At 35.6% G+C, this 19,049-nt stretch overlaps 1 protein-coding gene across 3 annotated transcripts in view; it reads left to right on the top strand.

Moving 5' to 3' along the window:
- LOC108084668 (serine/arginine repetitive matrix protein 1) overlaps positions 1 to 19,049 on the top strand; it is a 28,933-nt gene that overhangs the window by 969 nt on the left and 8,915 nt on the right. Inside the window, exon 1 of one of the 3 annotated variants that reach the window (XM_017180994.3) lies at positions 15,311 to 15,419. The exons of 1 other annotated variant lie outside the window; for it this stretch is intronic. The gene's annotated coding sequence lies outside the window, so the exon portion shown is untranslated. Of the gene's footprint in view, positions 1 to 15,310; positions 15,487 to 19,049 lie in introns of those variants that run through there. One more of the 3 variants, XM_017180991.3, reaches the window with a different exon arrangement.

Genomic DNA, 19,049 nt, shown 5'->3' on the forward strand with positions numbered 1-19,049 from the left:
CTAATTTTCAACTTTGAAAAGATTTAAACTTAATGAAAATTATTATAAAGTATGTTTTTAAATATATTATATGAAAAAAAATTTCTCTTACTTATTTGCCAAGTTCAAGATCGCATTAATTCTTGGAATCCTGTCCGCTTAAGAGAGTTTTTATTTTATTTTCTACTGTGTTACTTTATGTATGCATTTTTCTATTTCTATTTTTTCACATTCCCTAATAAACATTATATTGTGAATATTTCTATTTAAGAAATATGTGTTATTTTAGATACATATGTATGTATATGCATTTGATCAAACCGTAGATATAAGGTTCTTAAATTGTTTGCTTACTTGCAACCTCTACAATAGGTAGTCTTTGGTTGACTCCAAGATTTCTCATTAGTTATGTATGTTAAGGCAATTTCCATGCTTTTTTTGCCCCAGAGTAGACTCTTTGGCAAAAAGCGGAAAATCAAAATGACAGATAGTCGGGAGTCGGTCTCCGATTGTGGCAGAAGGGGGCAAAAAGCCAAGCCAGCAAGTTGTTGCCACTGGCTGAGTCAGCAGTGAAAGCAGCAGCGGATCGGATTGAAATGGGGGATACGGATTGGGATTGAGATTGAGATTGGGATTGAGAGCTCACTGGCAGATCTCATGGGTGAGAACCAGAACTACAACTCCAACTCAAGTTTGGTTTTGATAATATAATTATCCGCGGCGGCAGCCACAATCAATGGCTTATGGCCATAATGATGAGGCTCAGATTGCTGATTGCTGAAAACCGCAGCGGAAACGCTTTTGCCGCCAGCTCGACTATCGATCAAAAAGGCAACAAAAAAAAGCAGCAAAAAAGCATAAGCTATGTAAGGTCGAAGCACGGCGGCTAAATGCATATTAAGTAATTTCCAGGCAAGTGAGAAACGAGATAAAAACAACGTAAATAGATACTTGTACGGCTCTATTTAGCGCATGTTTCCTTTTCCAAAAACATTTGCAGCATGATTTTTTTTACGTTTTTACGCTGTTTTTTACTATTATTTTGTTGTTTTTTTTTTGGTTCCGCTAAAGCAAATGGCAAGTGCAAAAATTTGTTGCGAAAATTGATTAACATCAAACAGGTTGATGGCACCCTCTCCACACCACTCCACTCCATTTTCCCCTCACAACTATTTATGAAATGGCTGGTCAAAAGTTTTTAATTGAATCTCACAGCAAACGTAAAAAAAAAAGTGAGTAAAGAAAATCCCAAATAAAAAGCAAGGCAAGCAAAAAAAAAAATTTATATATATGTATAAAACGGCGACAAAGACAACAAATGCTGTGGTGATGATGATGATGATGATTGGGACATGAAGCTTCGTTTATATTTTTGTATATATTTTTTTGATTTTAATGTACACACACATATATACTATATAGGCATTTATATGGCGTATATTATTTGGCAACATTTCACTGAGAAACCAAGCTGATAAACTGGTTTCGCAGTTTTTATTGAATTTTATACAACATTTGCGCGCTGAACAATAAACAATTTCAATGAGAAAATAAAAATAAGATGTGAGCATCTCAGCTCGTTAAGCTGAAGGTATTTGACCCACCAGTAGCTGTAGAATTGTTCTCCGTTTCAGATTCGTATATATGTACATCCCTCCCCAGAAACTGGGAGAGCCAGCTGCTTGGGCTTAAAAACTCTGAATTGTGAACTGAATATATGAATGAGCATTTCAAACAAAAGCTTCCTAAGGGAATCTCTCATTCACTTCCTTTGGCTACCCTGATCTTTCCCTTACCTTTGTTTATTTTTTGGGCCTTACTCTTTCTACCTGTCACTCTTCTACCGTTCCTCTCACTTTCGTTTCGATTTTGATTTTGATTTTAATGTTTTCTTAATTTTTTTTTCTTGTTTGGGCAACCCGCTGACGAAGGGCCTTTCTAAATCTTTAATGGCCAGTGCTAATGCGGCTGCTCCCCTTTTACCTTTTGGAATACCGGAGGGAATTCTTGGTATTTAAGAGAGCCGCGGGGGAAGTAAAAGAATTGAGAATTTGAGGTTCTCTCTTACTACTAGGCTATTTTTATTTAGAATTAAATAATTTACAAATTAAATACCATAAACTTGAATTTAATAATTAATTTTAGCTACAAAGTTTTTTCAGTTAAATAAAAAAATATCACTAAACTCTCTTAAGCGGACAATTAACGACCTTTGTCCGCTTTAGAGAGCAGATTAGTGTTTTGTGCTCAATTGTGTGTAAATAGTGTAAATAGAATACAAATATTTGCCCAGAAATAATCAAATAACATTGTACATTTTACATTCTACAATCTATAGTCTTCTCTCCAACCCATAATTCCCACCTGACCTTATGGCTGTCGGCTGTCTTCTGGTTAGATTACGGTTTGCTTAAAGACTTCCTCTATGATCTATGGGATATCATGTAATGCCTCTGTCAGGGGGTACTTGAACTTACCATTCTACGTTCTCTATTCTCCACTCTGTGGCATTCTCCCGGTTCTCTCTCTCCCTACCCATTCTGGCGATTCTCCATTCTCCTGGCTGAACAGTTCGCTGAACAATGGAGTTCTTGTTGCTCTTTGTGTGTGCATTGTCTATATAATCCATGGGGCACAAAGCCCGGCTGCTCCATACATAGTAATTAGAATCATGCACGGAGGAGCCTATACCTCTCTCTCTATGTGTGTATCTATGTATCTGCGTATCTGCGTATCTCCGGGGTTCGCTGACTGTGACTTTAACCGTTGGCGTCTGCGCCTCAGTCGTTAATTTAGGCTTCGTTTCCAGCTTTTGCTTGTAGTTTCGTAGTAATTATGAGCGACAGAAGCGGACCATTTCCCGCTGGAGTTTTTGGGGGGGAATTTGATTTGGGATCGGATGGCCAAGACTTCCCTAGTCTCTCAGTCATTAATCACTCGAATTGGTCAGTTGAAAATTCAATTTCGTGGCCACAAAAACGTCGACAAATTAACGTCTTTTTAATTGCTCGTGTGTGTTGCCTCTGTCTTTGCCACGACAACATTCAACAACGTTCAACAACAATATACAACAACAGGCGGAGCCAACACCAACAATGGCCAATTGTCATGTGAAGTCGTTGAACTCAAGAGCCCCCTTAACAGCCAGAGTTTATTTAGTCCCCCCTGTCTCTTTTTTATGTATTTATCTTTATCTTCTTTTATTTTTTTTGTTGATTTGGCTTTTAAAAGCCGAAGTTATACAATAGATCAGCTGCTGATCCATCATAAATTGTGAAATAAAAGCTGCACTTTTTGGTATGTATGGAAATGTAAATGTAAATAAAAACAAAAAAAAAATATAGAAAAAGAGCAGCGTTTGACTGGGCATGACCTTGACAAGGGCAGCCGCATAGCAAACGTGTTTACCAACAAATCGGTCTAAGCAAACCGGTCTCTCTGCCCGGCACTGCTCCCCATCATCTCTTCCCCGGTTCAGCTGATATTTTCAGACATTTATTTTTTGTTTGGTGACGCTTCACAGATTTTCCGCACGTAAAATTGTCACACAACAAAAAAATATATATAAATACAGTAAAAAAATAATAACAAAAACAACGAGAAAACAAACAGAACTTACCACGTGCCCCCAAAGCAGAGTGGCGCGCCAGCAAAAGCAGACTTGCAACAGAGCATCCAAGCAGAGCTGAGCAGATGGAGTCGAATTAAACACTCTCATGTGGAGCCAGGCATGCATGCCACAAACAATTAATGCCAAAATTATAAAACTTGGGATCGAATTTTAGAATAAAAACGAAAAAGAACCGAAATTTGTATACCCTATAGTATTGAAATCGATCATAACCAAGTCAAAAAAGCATTAATCTCAAATTGGAAAACAGTTGTGTGCTAGTTTCTTTTAGCTTAACAAATCTGGATCAATAGTTTAATATTTAAAAAAAAAAAAAAAAACTAAAAGAAAATTTTAATGATTTAATCCCTTAAAATTCCTTCCTGATCAAAAATATATATATTTTATAGGGTCGGAAATGGCTCCTTCATAGCTTAACAAGTTCCTGATAATAATAATACCCTTTAAGGTTATAAAAACAAATAAATTTAACACAAATTTCAAAGAAATGTATTTTTTAAATAAGAATAAAAATCTGCAAGTTAAATTAAGGTAACATTAAATTAAATAAAGGAATATCTAAACACTAATTCCTATAAACTGATCGCCAACTGTACTTTTTCGGGTGATGTGTATGCCTCTAACAATTGCAGTTGATTTCTTGCCGCCACCTCTCGCTATTTCTTCCCTTTCAATTGCAATTCGACTCAATTGAGTTGAGTACGAAAGCGTGAAAAACTTAGCGAATTCAGCCAGTCATAATAATAGGAGTTGACCGGCCACTGACCACCACCAGACAGGCGACGCGACGCGACGGCCAGTGGATCGCTGGCAGTCTTGCAAAATTTCTACCCGGCGATTACAGTAAAGAGGATTTTTTTTTAATTTAATTTAATGTTAGGTTTGGAAAATTAACTATAAGTTAGGTAAACTTAAGGAGAGTGCTGGAAAAGGACTTTAAAAAATGTCAATCTTAAGGGTGAATCCCCCTTAAAAACTTTAAGTGTTGAAAAAGGCTTTGCGTTCACAAAGTTAACTGAACTTATATTGACTGTTAAAAAAAAGTCTGACAAATGCAGTGTTTATTTGCATTTCTAAATGTGTTAATCTTAAATAAGTGTTGGTCAGATCTTCAAGATCATAATCATGAAATTTCCTAGTTTAAAGTGTTGAAAAACGGTTTCAGTTCACAGTTATCCAAAAACCTCTATCATGTTCAAAGGCATTTGCAAATTTTGAGGATTATCAAAATAAAATTAAATAATTTTAAATGCTGAAAATTGTAATTTAAAATTGAAAAAAGTTGTGAAAAAGGTCTTGACTGTGTTGATAAGCAGTTGTAAAGGTGTTTACAGATTAATCCCCGATCGCAATGATGAAATTAGTTACTCAAAAGTGTTGAAAAACGCTTGGTGACGCAATTAACTTTACATTGCGGATTTGATTTGACCTTGAAGTGAGTTTTTCGAAAAAAGCTCAACTGGATTCCAGTGTGGAAATTAACCACAAATGGGGTTTTTATTTGAACTTGAAGCGAAGAGCTAGGGTTTATATATTTCTTTTTATTGTGCTTTACAGGTCGAAAGCCTCTAAATCACCGAACCATGGCGATCCATCCCGATGGTTGCTTGGGACTTGCATAATTTTCTTTTTTTACGCTTTTTTTTCGGCGTTTGATTTGTGTTATTACTTAATTGCTTTGAACCTGAAAACAACACACAAAACACACACACAAAATAATTTATAGCGCGTCTTTATGCAAATCTTTAAAGATTCCATTTACATATGATTTTGTGTAAATTCTGGTTTTGAATTTATTTCGCTTTTGTTTTGGCTGCAAAATGCAAAACACGCGCTGGCCACAAAAAAAAAATAAAAAATAAAATAATAAAAACTAATTGACAAAAAGCCTCCCAGCGCTCCAGTTGACTTCATTGTCACCCGAAAAAAAGCTCATGTTGACATTGAAAATGCCCAAAAAGAAAACAAAAAAAAAGGGGTTAAAAGGTAAAAAAGAAATGAAAAGAAGGCCAAGAAAGCCGGCACAAAAGAGAGAAGGAGCGGAGAGAGAGTTGAAATGCGATCGGTTTTTGGATTCGGATTCGGATTCCAACTTGGCTCGCATTGGGGCAAGTGGGTCAAAATGTTGGGCAAGGGCCACAGAAGACACCCGAGAAGAAGCCGAAGAAATCGAAGAAGACGTGCGTGAAATACGCCCCAAATAGATATATATATATATATAGTGGCATATATTGTATAATCATGGCAGATATTGGGACGTGATCTGCCTGTGTTATTTGCTATCTGAAAGCAAAGTTGGGAAGTGGATATTTCGAGTATCTTGAGTAATAACCAAAAATAGAAGGTTCTACAGCAAAAGATACAAAGTTTTGGTATGCGGAATACTGATTGGGAGGGGAGTTATATAATCTATTACTATATATTGCTCTTAATATAATGAAATCCTTTTTAATATTAATTATTTTCTAAATAAAAATATATACAAATAAATATATAAAAATATATAAGAATATATAAAAATTTATAAAAATATATTTAAAAATATATACAAATATAATATAAAAATAATTACTAAACCCTGAAGTTGTCTATTTTAAGGCAAACAAAATACAAAAACATGATTTGTTTACATTCTCTACCACTGTTTTTCCATTTCCTTCTCATTTTTCTCTGCTCTCACACACATTTGCAATCCAATCTATCGATCGTTCAATCGATAAATCGATATCTCTTAGTCCCCCAATATATACCTAATGGCCCGAGGACGTGCCTCACATGAACGAGAGACGCTCCCAAAACACACATTTCGCCTGCGATCATTGTATAATCTCCGACTCCGCCAAGCAAAAGCGACTTTGGACACTAGCTACGTGACATGACTGTGTCTAATCTTTTATATAAGTGGGGGAGGAGGAGCAGGAGGAGATCGTTCCAGCTGGAATTCCATTAGCCGAGCTCCAAAATATAAAAAAAAAAAATAAATAAAAACGAACCAGAGCTCAGATCAAGCGAGGCGCTTGCGTGTTGCAAGTGTTGCAAGTGCTTCCTGCTCGGCGGCATGCAACACGCATCCAGCTATTGGTTTTTGGTATTGGATTTTGGCCAACTCGTTTGGCCAGTATGCAAGCCGAGAGAGAGGGAGAAGGAGACTTGTTGTCAATACTTTTCGGCCACTTTTCTTGGTTATTTTTTTGGGACAGAAAGTAAAACTTGCCACAGCTGTTTTTTATTTTTTTATTTTTTTTTTTTTTGTTTTGTTTTAAGCTTGAAAGCCTGAAAGCCTTGGTTGCACATTCTGTGCGCTGCAGGTGACATACTTTTCTCAGCGCCTGTCCTAAAAATAATTTTACTTTTTCTTAGCCAAGCCAACTGGTTGCCTAACTACTTTCTCTGCCCTGCCTGGTCGTTTCTGGCCAGGCGGTTTCTTGGCCAGGTTTCTAGGCAGCTTTTCTAGCACTTTTTGGCAACGTCAGGGGTCCATTTCAAGGTCAGCAGCGGTCGTGACAGGCTTTCCCACCAACTCAAAAAAAAATAAAATAAAAACTGTGACTTGCATTTCCAATAAATCTCGAATCTCCATTATTCGCAATGCAAAAAAATAACCATGTATAGGAGTCCAATGACACTTGTACCTAGGGTATCTTCCCCTTCCATATTATATATATATAATTTTATATATATATATATATTTATATTTTTTTATGCACTGCAAATTGCATTCCATGCATCCGGCTTCCTCGAGCGGATCGAGTGTAATCGGATACCATCGCCTTCCCTGCTAATGTCCAGCTAAGATATTTCCATATTTGCACTTGATCCGAAGGGGGTTAGCTGGTCAGCCGGCCAGATCGGAAACTGGATATCACAGATCAAATGCTGGCCCCCAAAAAAAAAAAAGTTATACATAAAAAAAGGGAATGCATTGAGATCTGAAAACTTGAAACAAAAATCACAATAACACAAGTGGAAAGGTTTATATGTGAAAGCTGGGAAAATAACAAAAAGAAAGGGGTCCAAATAGTAGGAATAATTATAAATCTACAGTTTAAGATATTTCGATTTATTCTTTTACATGTATTTCAAGGGAAATTCAGAGTTTGTTTTAGGTATTTAAGCATACGAAGGTATATCGGAAGGAAAAAACCGACTAAAATATCACATATTTTGATATACAAAAATATCGAAAAATGTCAAATTTAACATTAAGATATCAGTATTTTAGAAAATAATAAATATCGATATCGAAAATGATATCGAACTTAATTACAATTTCGAAGAAGTTCGATACATAAAGATTTTAAATATGGAAAAATATGGCAATTAACTTTACAATATTCGATACTATCCTAAAATAATCTAAACAAATGTTCGATTATTTTTGATTCCGCTTTATAGATTATATCTAAAGAATTTTAGTGGTAAACTTGTTTCAATATATCGAACAGAATATCGATACATCACACAAACATATATAGCAACATTAAAATATCGAGGTTTATCGATTATTCTATGGGAAATAAAAATTAAATGTTATTTTTTGCTATCCCAAGCCAGTTTTTCATTCATAAATCAAACCTCTACCAGATTATTGTTTTTTAATAAGTTAAATTTGTATCCTTTACCTAGTAATTTGTAAACATTTTAAACACATTTTTGTGTTCCGTAACTTTGCAATTTTTCTGATACGTAAATATTTTCACCCACTAATTGCTGGCGGCACCTGGCCACCCAGTTACCCATTCAGCTGTCCAATTTCATTGATAAACCAGGGCCCAGCCCCGCCCTCGCACACACACACACTGAGAAAGATACAGATACAGAGAAGTATCTTGAGCCAAGGTGAGCCACATTTGGTTCAATGCACCGTGCAGACACTCCAATTCCAATTCGAAATCCAATTCCAACTCGAACTGAAAACCCAAACTCCGATATAACCAATAAGCCAGCCAACTCTTTGGGGTCTTTCGGCGCCTGTCCAGGCGCTGGGGGAGCCAATGATCAATCGGTGCAAATGGCCAAAATGAAGTTAGCCGCATTTTTGCGCCCGGCTGCCGAACAGATGCAGATACTTGCACTTACGGATACACGGATACACAAGCCAGGCAGCGCACAGACAGAGAGATAGATACATAGATACATTCATAGCGAGACACTGAGATACAGGTACAGATTCAGATACGGAGATGGCATGGGCGGCAATTGTTCAAGTGACGCGCAATTAAAAAGAAAAAAAGAATGAATTAAAAAATGAGACCAGCGAAGGCAATCTAAGTACAGTCGTACATCTGTAATTTAAACGGTTTCATTTAATAAAAAATAAAATAGATATAATAAATCTAATGATTTAATACAATTTTATTTTTATTTTCTTAGAGAATTAATCAATTTATATTAATTATTTATTATATTTTTTTTAGAATTAATAAATTTATATTAATTATTTATTATTTTTTTTTTTTAGCATTAATAAATTTATATTCATTTATATTGTTAAAAATATATCAAAAAGTATATACAAAAATATATAAACAATATATAAAAAATATATACAAAATATATATAAAATACATAAAAAAAATATAAAAAATATATATAAAATATATAAAAAATATATATAAAATATATATAAAATATATATAAAATATATATAAAATATATAAAAAATATATATAAAATATATATAAAATATATATAAAATATATATAAAATATATATAAAATATATATAAAATATATATAAAATATATACAAAATTTATAAAAAATATATAACAAATTATTAAAAAAAAAAAAACATTAAAAAGAACATACAAAATATATATTAAAAAAAAAAAACAATATATAAAAATTTATAAAATAATATATATACGAAAATATCTTAAATTTAACCAGAAACATTAGACAGGCAACCCTGTAAAAATACCTATAATGAGGTGAGGCGAGCTCATCTCTGTGTGGGATTGCATTGGTTTTGGTTCGAGACGAGAGACTGGCGCGGATTGCAGATGGGTTTTGAATGGGATTGCGAATGGGATTGGGCGATGCGCACTTGTCGGCGATTTCCTGTCATTAGTTTGGGCTGCATGTCAAGGTTGTTTGGCAAGCCCAACAGCAGTAGCAGCAGCGGCAGCAGCAGCAAGTATAAAGTAGCTACAAGCCGCATCCGATGGATGCAACTGCCACAGCAATGGCATACAGTACAATTAAGGCAGTGCGTTAAACGTCTTTTCAAATGAAATGCAAGCCAGTTATTAGCCAAGTAGGAAAGCGGCTTCCACCAGGGAGCAGACATACAGGAGAGTAGCAAAAGTTGTTAGTTGCAAGTTGCAAGTAGTTGCTAGTTGCTAGTTGCAAGTTGCTTGTTGTTAGTTGCTTGTTGTTAGTTGCTAGTTGCTGTTGTTGCAGCTGCATTTCATTTCGCTTCACTTTCTTCCAGGTTGTTTTCCAGCTCGTTTGGCCAGTGGGCGGGGCTTTGGCTAGGCTAAAAACCGGCATGCACATAAATACATATACAAAAAAAAAAAATAAATAAATAAATATAAAAAGAAAGAGAAATATATCCCCCTCAAAGGCCCACGAACATTGCAATATGGAAAATGCACTCCAACAAATTATTATGAGCAGCAATTGAATGTGGCTTGGCTTCGCTGGATGTGTATGTTGCATGTTGCTTTGGCTGCTGCGGTTGCAACACTCAAACACCCGAAAAAAAAGCTACAAAATAATCATAAAAAAAACCCGATCTTGACAGGTTGCTCTGGCCATGCACCGTTGCCGTTTATTGGGCGGCGATTTCATAGTAGTAGCTCTTTCACAGCTCTCCGAGCTCCGACCAAACACTTGCAGCTGGCCACCAAAACAGAGATCCAGATCCACAAAAAGGTAGCCATTTAATGAGGGCTTTAGCCAGACAATGAAAAGCAATTACCCCGGCAAATGTTTGTTTGGAGAAATAATATATACACTGCTGTTTCGATTGGTGTCACAACGAGTTGTTTTTAGATGTTTTTAGTGAGTTTTCAGTGGGGTTTTCAGTGGTTTTCAGTGGTTTTCAATGGTTTTTCAGTGGTTTTTAGTGGTCTTTAGTAGCTTGGAACTTTAGTTCTTTCCATAACAAAGAGACAACAAAAATAGAAAACTTAAAATAACAGGCTTTGAGGCTGTTAAACCTAATGAAAGACAGCATATTTTTGCTAAATATTTGGTTTTAAAGGTTTTGGTTTTTAAGTCGTAAAAAGAAAACCATAAAATACTTGACTTGATGGATTATTGTTTAGTTTTTATGAGAAAGATATATCTCTGTAATAAGATACATCTAGAACACTTCAGAATATATTCCTTATATATATTTCTTTTCATAAAAACTAAAGGATAATCCATCTTGTTAGGGAATCCATAAAATATATACATATAATTATGTGGGTCACACTTGCCACAGTCCACTTAAGTCAATTCAGTTTATATAAATATATATTTTTAATGGATTAATCTGTGTAAAATGTGAAAAGTGACAGGGAGCGATCCCCAAGCCGCGTACGATGATAATGGCTTGCATTTGTGTAATACAAGACAAGGTTTCACTTGGATGTCGTGTAAGTGGATACACCGCATAGCTGGGGGGCACACAGATGTGTCTCTCTCACTTGAGATTGAGCCACATTGAATTGTCCGGACGGCTGACTGCACTTGCAACGCAAAACGCAATGCAATTCGTAATTGAATCAGCTGCTCCGATCTCCGAATCTCCAGGCAAATCAAAATCATTGAAAACCCAAACCCAAACCTTAACTGAAGTTAAAGCCCAAGCCAAACGCATGCAACTGTCGGCCGCACTCGAGTCAACTCTTGAGAGAGATCCCCCTAGCTCCATTCCCCGATCCAAAACTGCAGTCTGGGCACCACTATATGGCAGGCAGTGTTGACCCCATTCTGCGACTAATGACTGACGTCAGAGTTGAAGTTATACACGGTAAACTCTTTAAGCACTGATAAAAATAAAGGTAAGATTAAAAAAATATATAGAAATATTATTCACTAAAATCACAATTTCTTAGAAGGCAAACAAAGTTTTTTTCATCAGTACCTGAACTGCTTACCAATCGTTTTCTGCTTGAGCTAGTTAGGAATTTTAGGGCAAAGCAAGCAGTATTTTTTTAATCTATTTAATTTTTTTTTTAAGTATCTTACTTTTTAAGTTTTTGTTTCCTGATTTTTAATTAAATTAATTTAGTTTATATTAGCTAAGACAATTTTTTATATTTTTTACTATGTATTTGTCATCGAAGTCTTTTTGAAGAACTGCTTAGCAAACAGTTACAGGTAGACATAGTTGGGAATTATAAAGCAAACCAAGTAGTAATAAAGCCAAAACTAAGCGCTGCCTTGTAAATTCAAAAGGTTCTAGCGGATAACCCACTTTTTATGAACTTTTATCGACATTTAAAAACACCTCTCTCTCCTCTAAATTCTTGGAAAATAGTGAAACTTACTATATATTTTCGCCAAGTGCAATATCTTGTAGTGAAGAGCAGCCATTGGGGCGCTGACAGCTGCCTCTGGCATTGATTGAAGTCTAATTAAAGCAAGGCATGCAAAAAAAAAGGCATTACAAAAAAAAAAAAAAAAAGAAAAATAGGAAAGAAAAATGTATCAAGGGCCATGGCTAACGGAGCTTGTTGGTATGTAGATCAACTATTTTCCTAGATAACAAAACAGAGAGAAAAAAAAACAGCAAAAAGGAGGGCGGCCTAGGCGTGCCGCGATTTATGAAAGATTTGCCTTAGCCAAAGAAATACCTCTCTCGGAGCCAATATCATAACCAATCATAACCAATCATAACTGATCATTACGCTGATCATATGGTTCCATTGTCGAATTTGCCATCGCGAAACTTGTTTACGACGGCTGCCTGCCTGCCTGGCTGCTGCCACTCTCTGTTGTTCTTCTTGCCGCTTTTCGGAATGAGTTTGTGCCACTTTTCGCAACAACTACGAAAAAAAAAATGAGGCAAAAAAAGAAGAAAAAAAAAACAGCACAAGAATTCCCTCAAATCGGGGTCACCAGAGTACCAGAGAGTCTCCGTCTCTGCTGGAGAAATGGCCCAATGATGTTGCTGATCGAGATATATACATATAAACACTCTATCCAGTACAAGACTGATAGCAATGAACGCCCCCGTCTGTCGAAGAAACCTTCGCCAAGACCAAAGACACGACTGTTAAGGTTGAGGTTATCACAGACCCCGGAACGTGCCCCACACAGAAACACTATAAATACAAGTACGACTACAAGTGCGAGTACAAGCACGACGAGCGCCAGATGGTAGTACTTTCGGTTAGTTAGTTTCGGTGGCGCCCTCGAAAAAAAAAAATTCAGAAAAAACAACTAAGCATAATAGCAATACCCAAAATTTCCGTAAGCCCAGACAGAATTTATTGGAATTCTTTTGCGCACATTAGCGATAGCATGGGGCCGTTCTATACTAACATATATATATACTATATATGTTAGGCGTCATCGACCACCAGTAATATGCGAGTGAAACAAGCCTTAAGTGATCAAGATAGTAGCCGAAACGCGAAAGGAAATCGGACCAGAGATGATTGCGATAACAGGGGCTCTTGTAATAAATTCTTTAGATTCCCAATAGAACCCAAAACAAATCGATTCTTAAACTTAAAATTCTTTTGGGGCCAAGGGCTTGCTTTTAACATAGATTTTGATACCGATTTAAACGTTTTTATGGGGTTTCCAAGCAGCTAATACAAGTTCGAATGGGAGGGGCTATAAATATAACCCAGAAGAATTGGGGCTTATTGGGAATTTCTGTGGAGTTTTATGGAGTTTTAGGGCAGGCAATTCTTTGATATTGTACAACTATCGTTGTGAGCAGAGGCTGGGAAGAGTAATTTGCTGGCTTAAAGGTTTATTCCAGTTTATGGTAATATATACCCGTAATAATAAAGTGGTAGCTTCTTAGAATATCTTTCAAGCTAATGCTATCAAGAATCTCTAAGCTTATAATCCATAAAATCTTAAAGAATATCTAGCTTATAATCCCAAAAATCTTTCACGACTAAGGGATTGCTTTAGGACAAAATAAGATACAAAATAAATTACAAAATAATCAAATCAATACCTTGCCTAGTCTTTGAATCTAAGTTCTAACAAATTCTTAAGCTAGAACCCCTCAAGATGCCACTCACTTTTGTCAGAGAACTGAAGGAGTAGAGATGTTTGACTTCGATAAAATGTAATAGTTAGACTTGGTTCAGAACACACCCCATTATAATGCCTAATAGCCTCTTTTTTGTTTGTGTTTTATTTTTCTCTTGGAATGTCCATTTATGGTGCTTCCACCTATGATGTCATTGGCGCTTCGGCATGTGCGTGTGCGTTTAGGTGAGGCTTCCTTCCTTTCTTCTTGGCGATGATGGGGAGCCCAAAATGGTCACGCTTTTAAGCGGTTGCCACTCCTGCGGCGAGTGAAAAGCGTTGGCGGTTTTCTAGCACAAGGAGCGCCACTTAAAAACTAATGTAAAAAAACCTAGGGAAGGTGGTGATTGCTTGGGCTCCCCCCACACGAAGTGGTACAAAATACACAAATAGTTGACTGCGATTGAAGGTCGTCAATCAGAACTTGCCAGACTTGCGCAATTCTGCTGCTGCTGCTGCCGCCGCTGCGGAGTCTCTCCAGTCACTGTCGCAGTCGCAGTTACCGTCGCAGCTCATCATCATCTGAGTTATGCAACGCACTTAGCTGGAAGTTTTAGTTCAGTTTGCCCAAGTGCGGCGACAAGTGAAGATACAGATACAGAGCAGCAGATACAAAAGTCAAATACAAGGCAAGCACAACCAGCAACAGTCTAGACTCTAGACTCTAGATACAGTGCTACTTCAGCTAAAAAGTTCTTGTTGTCGCGTCAAAGAGTCGGAAATAGAAAGGTCAAGACGGTAGCTCGACAAAAAGAAATATAAAATGATCTACAAGAAGTATAAAAAATAGCTATTACTCAGGCTCGAAGCTTGAACTATTTTGGAATTATAAAGTAAATTTCAATTTCAAATACCAAAACCAAAGACTTGAGAATTACAAACATAAATAACCCTTTTAAAATTACTTTAAAGTCCAATTAAAATTTTGTGGCGACTTAAAAACTTTAAGCCAAAAATTAGCTACTAATTTCATGCAAAAAAAAAAAAACCACCAATACTCCAAATCATTAAACTGCAGATTCCAATCAGATTCAAAAAGAACTGCAATTGGTAAAATGTGCAATTATGGCTATTTAACTGTAAAACCAAAACACAAGAAAGAGACTATTGCACTTTTTCCTTTCTCCTTAAAAGCTCTTTCTCCTTGTTCTCGTTGTTGTTGTTGCTATCTCATTCTGCAAGGTCTGATAAGATAAAGCAGCAGCTCCAATGCGGCGGGAGAGTACAGAGGGAAAGCGGAGAGAAAGAGCGGAGTGGCGCGTGAGAGACCCAACAGCTGAGCGGAGCAATTTTTTTTTTCTGCTGTTCTTTCTTTTGCGTTTTGCCTGCGGCTCTATTATTAGAGAGTTACCGTTGCTTTATTATTGCCACTATTATTGTGAGTGTGCGTGGTGTGTGTGTGAGTTAGTGTGTGTTGGTGCGCTGTGTTGTGTTCTATGCATAATTTGCGCGTTTTTTGTTTTCAGTTTTGTTAACGTCGTCGTCGGCAAAAGCCGCCAAAGTCGCTCCCTCTTCTACACATTTTCTTCTCCCCGCGAAAGAGAGAGAAAGCCAAAAAATAAAAAATAAAAACCGAAAAAAACACCGCTAGCCTCAGTTAGTACGCAATTTTTTGTTGTTTTTCTAGTTTACCTTTAGTAGCTGGCGTATATAACTTTCAAGTGTGAGTTTATTAATTTAGTTTTGTTTATGACAACGTGTAAAAAAACAACAAAGGCAACAAACAACAACATAAAAAAAGCAGCAAACTCTGCGTTTAATTGCAACGAAGTGACGCCTAAAAGAAAGCACAAAAACGGCTAGAAACTAAAAAAAAAATTACAGTGACTCCTGTGAAAAGTGAACTTTAAAGTGATTTGTAAATAACAATATATATTTGTTTTGATTTTTTTTGTATGTTAAAACAGATTTAAACGTACAGTGAAATCTCATAATTAAGTGTTTAGAGAGAAATAAATAAATTTTTATATAAAAAAATAAGTATTATATTTTTCTTATATATAAAACTCTTATTTATATTGAAATTTAAAAAATCATAAAAAGTTAAATATATAAAAAGTACAGTGAAATTTCATAATGAACTATTAGAAAACTTTCTTGCAAGTATTTGGTTAAGAAATAATTCAAAATTATTATTTTTATCACTGCAACAGATAAACCTCTTTAATATTATATTTATAATAAATAATCATCAAATATTAAATATAAAAAAAGTCATGTTGAAGCGTCATATCGATTACCCACTGTGCATGCAGAATGCGAGGAGTGCACTGCGAGTGGCTCACCTCACGTAGCTCCCGGGACTCCGATATATATATACACATATTGTAGATATAACCGACTCATCTAATAACAATATATACATATATATACCATAATAGCCATACAATACCATACGGCAGAAGGCCAAGCTGCAGTTGGAAATGCAGTTGGCTAATATCGTTATCTGTGCAAAATTAACGGAAAACTTGCAATTAGCCAAGCGTCGGGCGTTGATTTGTTGCCAATTAGCCAAGCAACTGGCCTAGAGTCGCTTCAAAAGGTGGCAAATAGTGGGAATATCGATTTTTACTACCTTTACTTTAGTTCCTTCCTTAACGTATTCTTTTCATTAATTGATTTTTAAGCTTTACTAGATATTTATATTTCTGTGATGATTATAGAGATGTTTATATTGTTTAATGAATTTATTTAGGCATGTCTCTTAGTTTCTCTTAGTTTCTTTTAATTTTTTTTTATTTTTTTAACAATATTAATTTTTATTTGGGTGATATAAGATAATATTGCGTTATTTTATATCATATTAGAGTTTTAAATATGTTTTTAAACTTGTATCTAAAGAACTCTGTCATATATGGATTTCCGTTGTATGTCTAGAAGTTTATACTTGGCTTTAAAAGGTCTCATGTATTATCAATATTATTGCTTTTAGTAACTTCATTGTTTACAATATTATTGTTCTTTTAGTTATTAATTTATGCTTGGGCTTTACTAGATATTTTCATTATTTTTGTGATGATCATTGAGAGGTTTATATTGTTTAATAAATTTCTTGAGGCTTGTCTCTTAGTTTCTTTTGATTTTCAAACTTTTCATGAGCGTTTTAATTTATTTTTTGATGATATAACATAATATTACGTTATTTTATACCTTAACATAGTTTCAGAATCTTTTTTAAGATTGTATCTAGAAGTTTATACTTTGTTTTAAAAGGTTTCATTGTATTTTAAGATTTCTTGCTATTCATAACCCAATTCTTTAGACCCATTTTCCTTTGATATCTTTCGGTTATGCACCTTAATCCCACAATGTCTTTTATCAATTGAAAACCTCCCCGTTCACGTCACTCCCAAGGAAATGGACAGGGCAAAGTTTGACTGGAAGTTGACAGTAGAATTGGTTTGGTGATTGGGACAGGTGCCATTTCTGAGCCATCTGAGGCGGTACGTGATAACTGGCATTCAAACGGGGACCTATATATGTATATAGTACATATATAGCTTATAAAATTTGTTATGCCATGAGAGAGACACCCGGTAGATCGGTCTAATCAAGTGGCTCAAATTGCCATACAAATTGAAATAGATAATGCTGGGCCACAAGTGACAGTGGGCGACATAATGACGACGACAGCGACTGCGACTTAGCATATTCGGTTGGGATTAGTCATGCGTAACGCCCTGAAAGCCCGATAACTGCTGCAGATAAAGCTGTCCGCGAAAAACGAAAAAAAAAAAAAAAAAAACAAAATACAAATGCTAAAAACAGGCACAGTGACTTGAGAAAGTCAATCCACAGGTGTTTTCTTTTTGTTTCTGTTTCTGGCTATCGTCTTACCGCACAGAATTAGCATAGCCGTCTAGTTGGATTGGGTGATTATTTTGTATATTTATAAAGAAACAATGATGAGCACCAATAAAAAATTCCCTCACGTCGGCTATATAATGATATCATCGCCTAACTTTGGAGCAAACCTCAGGCGCAGGCGATGAATCTCCGTGAATGCAATGCCGCGAACCGCGGGAACTTCAATGTCAGTGTCACCCGTTGCATATATTGTACGATAATATATATAGATTTAAATATATACAACGATTGGAACGCAACATCTCTATATTTAAGTCTCATGACGAAGCCAACCCTGGGACATTCCGAGATTCCGACATTCCCCAAATCACAGACCATTAATCATCGATCCGTCTTCTGTTTGCACTTCTGATCCGCCCTCTATGGGTACTTGGTACTTCCAAAAAATATAAATATACAAAAAATTTCATTATTTAGGCACGATGTGTAACGGTAGAAAGTTGCCAATTTGTTGAGTACACATAACGGATTCTCCTTAAAAAAAAAAATGAAGAATAAATAAATAAAACGAAAGGGGAGGACAGAGAAGACATTAGCCATGAAATTAGCATTCAATCATGGAAAGTCGGAGTTATCTAACCCATCATGGGTGATGTATTCAGACCCATATAGACACCACAGTGGGGAGTTCTTTAATGGCTGCCATTTAAAGTCTTTGATTTCTAATAAGGATCTCTTGTCTTGGATATTGATATTCAAAAGCATTAAATTAAATTAGCAAATTAAATAAGATGTTGGTAATAAAATTCTGAAGAAACCCTAAAACTCACATTTAGACTTTACTCAGAAAAAATTATTCAAAATATTCACTTAAGAGATTTGAAATTTACTCAGAAAAATGATTCAACCTATTCAAATAAGATGAGTAAGATATGGCCTGCTTTTTCCTTGAGACCTACTTAGGAGATTCGAAATTTCAAAGGGAGATTTTAAGAATTTCAAAGTCTGGAGGAACCCAAAATTTATATTCAGGCTCAGAAAAATGATCAAATTATTCAAACAAGAAGAGTAAGATATAGTCTGCTCTTTTCTTAAGATATTTATAAATTGACTTTGAAAAATGATTCAAAATATTCAAACAAGAAGAGTAAGAAATGCCTTGCTCTTCCCTTGTGACCCACTTATGAGATTCGAAATTTCAAAGCCAAAGATATGGCGGGGCTAGGCTAAACTCGTGAGGCCTCAATGTGACTACTGATCGATCAAGTTCACGCTGCGATAAGTGATCTGATTTCACCAGGTTTTAAAGACCTTGTTTTGGGGATCGATCGATTTGATAAATGTTGAGTAAATGGGAATCGCTCTGACCCCTGTGGCACACGGCAATTACAAGCATTTGTACTTTGCTTTACCATATAT

Source organism: Drosophila kikkawai, chromosome X (genome assembly GCF_030179895.1).
Source record: "Drosophila kikkawai strain 14028-0561.14 chromosome X, DkikHiC1v2, whole genome shotgun sequence".
Lineage (NCBI taxonomy): Eukaryota > Metazoa > Arthropoda > Insecta > Diptera > Drosophilidae > Drosophila > Drosophila kikkawai.